The sequence below is a fragment of the Octopus bimaculoides genome, chromosome 19 (genome assembly GCF_001194135.2).
Source record: "Octopus bimaculoides isolate UCB-OBI-ISO-001 chromosome 19, ASM119413v2, whole genome shotgun sequence".
Classification (NCBI taxonomy): Eukaryota; Metazoa; Mollusca; class Cephalopoda; order Octopoda; family Octopodidae; genus Octopus; species Octopus bimaculoides.
This window is the reverse complement of record NC_068999.1, coordinates 4,147,427-4,151,154: the sequence shown is the minus strand read 5'-3', so window position 1 is coordinate 4,151,154 and position 3,728 is coordinate 4,147,427. Positions and strand designations below refer to the sequence as shown.

The window sequence follows — 3,728 nt, the reverse complement described above, 5'->3', positions numbered from 1 at the left end:
CCATGCATTCATCAAATATTCAATTCTCGTCAGCCAAGAACCAAGAATCAATCGCGAGGAATAAACTCTTTAAGCGCAACACATCCTTCTTTGACTTTACTTTTCACCGCCATCATTATTATCATTGCTATTATTATTATTATTATTATTATTATTATTATTATTATTATTATTATTATTATTATTATTGTGCAATGGTTGATTATGCCTTTTATCGTCTCAGGGTCGAGAAAATAAACAGTAGTCAAGTGCCGAGGTCAATGTAGTTGACCAAACACCTTTCCCAAATTTTCAGGATTTGTGCCTCTTGGAGAAAAGATTATAATCAGTTTTTTGGGGGGTTTTTTTGTATTTCTTTTCTTAGCAAAATGTGTCTTGTAGACCCACAGCTAGCAATATTTTCTTTGCCAGAATTTTTAAATATTCATCTACCAGAGAGTTAATTAACCATCGTATGATGGGTAACTTTGGAAGTATATTTTTGCAGTCATGGGTAATGCCAGGAATTATAGCTTTCATACAATAATCTTAATTCAACTGTTATCAAATTTCTTGTGGTTTATACATTATAATGAAATGAATGCTAATTTTCAAGAGAAAAATTATTTATTATTTTGAAATAAAACTGAATAAAACATCACTTTGAGGCACAAGTCTGGGCGAGGTTGTTTAAGGAAGGCCAGCAGTCGCCTGTGGATACCAGCCTCCTCCTCTCCATGCCACAGATGTTACCCAAGGGAAAGGCAAAGGGGCCGATACATCTTGGCACCAGTGATGTCGCAACTCATTTCTACAGCTGAGTGAACTGGAGTAATGTGAAATAAAGTGTCTTGCTCAAGAACACAACACACAGCCTGGTCTGGGAATCGAACTCACTACCTCATGATTGTGAGCCCGATGCTCTAACCACTGAACCATGCGCCTTCACAATGATATATATTATGTCACTAATTAGGTCAGTAATCATGCCACTAATTAATATCATTGGGAAAGGTATGAACACCAGACATTCCACCTCTCTAAATCAGTTTCGTATCTCTAGAAAGACCCAAGAGAAGCTGTCTGAATGACTTTTCCCAAATGCAGTGAAATACCAACGGCTGGCATCTGACACGGAGGGTTAAAAGTTCAAAATCAAGTGATTCCCATCACATGATCAGCTGGAGTTCCTGACTAACAAAAAATTCCCTCAAAGACACACGGAGGCGTCTATTTTAAAATGAGTTGAGATGAACTTATTTTAAGGATTAAACCTAATCTTTTTATTTTTATTTTAAATGCGTCTGACCTGTTCTAACCCTTTAACATTCAAATGAGAAACACAAAACCTTGCCATTTGTTCAAACAGGAAAAACCACAGCCTTGTCGTTGATTTGTAAACTTGTGAAGCAGTCAGACTCACAAAACCACACAGGAAGTCACGTTTTAACCTTCATTTGTTTTTGTTTGTTTATTTTTGTTGTCTCTATATGACTACAATGGTGCAGTTAAACCTTAGACAAGATACTCTACTTTTCTATATAAATACAGGATGCTGCCAAAAGAAAAAAAAACCTCCCATATTCACCATTTTTGATAACCGCTTCATCAACAGACACACAACTCGCACCAGTTTAAATTATATCTAAAAAAAAAAATGACCAAACATTACCTCCATAAAAGCATGATTACTCTCTTTCCTAATACCACAGCAATGGCTTTGTATTTAAGGGAGGTTTTTCTGTCATACCCTGTATGACAAAATATCAGGCGGAATTGGTAAAGCGTTGAGCAACAGAAGTATCTTGTGGAAGTTGGTTATGTCACTTGACATTCCAAGTTCAAATCCTGCCCAGGTCCCCTCGACTTGTCATTGTTTTAAGGTTTATAGAATAAGATCTGAGATCAATATAATTGATTGCCTCTTAGAAAGGTGATGCCCCAGCATGGCCACAGCTGAATGCCCTTAAACCAGTAAAAGAATGGAAGACTATGCAAAAACATTAGAATTATGAATGCTAACTGGTAAACAAGGGGTGGGGGGGGGACAGAAGTTGGTGCCAATAACGACTGCTTGGAACTGTTGCAATACTTAAAGAGTTCAAATTGAAATATAAGTTAAAGAAAGAAGATAGAGGAAGAAAAATTAGAAGAAAGTGCAGCAAACCTTGTGCAATGTCGTGTAAGGACCAAATTATTAGTATTATTATTATTATTATTATTATTATTAGTGGGAAAAATTGTAAATTTTAGAAGTTACCAAAGAAGAAGAAGAAGAAGAGCAGAATCAGCCAGTGAGAAAATTTAGGAAACCAAACCAACTTAAAGACTTTGGCAGATGAACTTTTCCTAATAATATATACATACATATACATACATATACATACATGCATGCACAATCACACAAACATTTGTATGTTTAGGCGCATTTACTTTTGTGGGGCTGTTTGCGTGTGTGTGTGTATATCCTTGAACATGTGGGTATGTATGAATAATTCTCCACACACACACACACACATGTTATGTTAGTGATGATGAATTTGAGAAAAAAATGTACTCAATACTGGAAGTAAAATGTATATAATTCTTCATTACTTAATCCTTTTGTTACCAAAAACGGCTGAAACCGGTTCTGGCTCTGCAGTACAAATGTCTTGTTTTCATAAGTTTTGAATTAAAATCTTCCTCCAAACCTTAGTCACAATTTATGTTCCTAACATTAGCTGAATTATGACCAAGTTATCTAACTAAATTCTTTGTTATATTTAAAATTAATTGAAAGAAACATAGAGCATCTCAACAGAAATACGGTAGCAAAAGGGTTAACAGAACACTTCACAGGGCCATATAATAACAAAAAAAAAAGGCTTTGTGTGAAGGTCAGCTCATCTTCTGGCAAAGGCTAGGCTTGGTTTTTGAACCAACATGGGACACAGACATTATATAACCTCATGAGTCACCATATGTATCACATACTTCCATAAACTACTTCACACTGAATACAGCATTCCCCCCCCCCTACTCCATATTGATTATTGTCTCCATTATGATGTTTCACAATTGTTAGTGTGGAGGGGGGAGGGATTGTGGACATTTGTTTTGTTTGTTTTCAGACAATTATTATTTCTTACTGTCTACTTTTGTCGTCGTTGTCATCATCATCATTATCATCATCTAGTTCAATGTTGCTATCAGTATTAACCTGCACTCACACAGGCAGCTGTTACCACTCAAATGGCACCACTTAGCTGAGGGGAAATAACTCCTGACACTATGTCTACACTACAAAAGCACTGCTGGCCTTGACCATCACTAAAGAATGGACAGCTATTGTGAGATATAATTTTCAGTCATATGTGCCTACATTTACATAGTGTTTATCCTTTCATAGAAAAACAGTATTCAATATCCAGTTATAGTGGAAGAGTGTATAGAGCATAGATTTTATATGCCAGTCAAACCATCCAAATCATGCCAGCATAGAAAACAGATGATGATGATGATGATGATGATGTTAGTAAATGAATGTAAATTTGTGTTTGTAGTAACAGGTAACATCTTTTGTCCATACCTTAGGTTTCATACAGTGTACCAACAGAGAATCAAAGACAAGCATGTAAGCTGAAAGAAATCTTCCTCACATTCTTACAAAAACATGTACATTACCCCCACACACACACACACGCGCACACACACACACACACACACACACACACACACACACACACACACACACACACACACACATG

At 36.1% G+C, this 3,728-nt stretch overlaps 1 protein-coding gene across 2 annotated transcripts in view; it reads right to left on the bottom strand.

Annotated features, from left to right (window-relative positions):
* LOC106884058 (glutamate receptor ionotropic, NMDA 1) overlaps positions 1–3,728 on the bottom strand; it is a 66,409-nt gene that overhangs the window by 7,174 nt on the left and 55,507 nt on the right. The gene's annotated exons all lie outside the window — the stretch shown is intronic.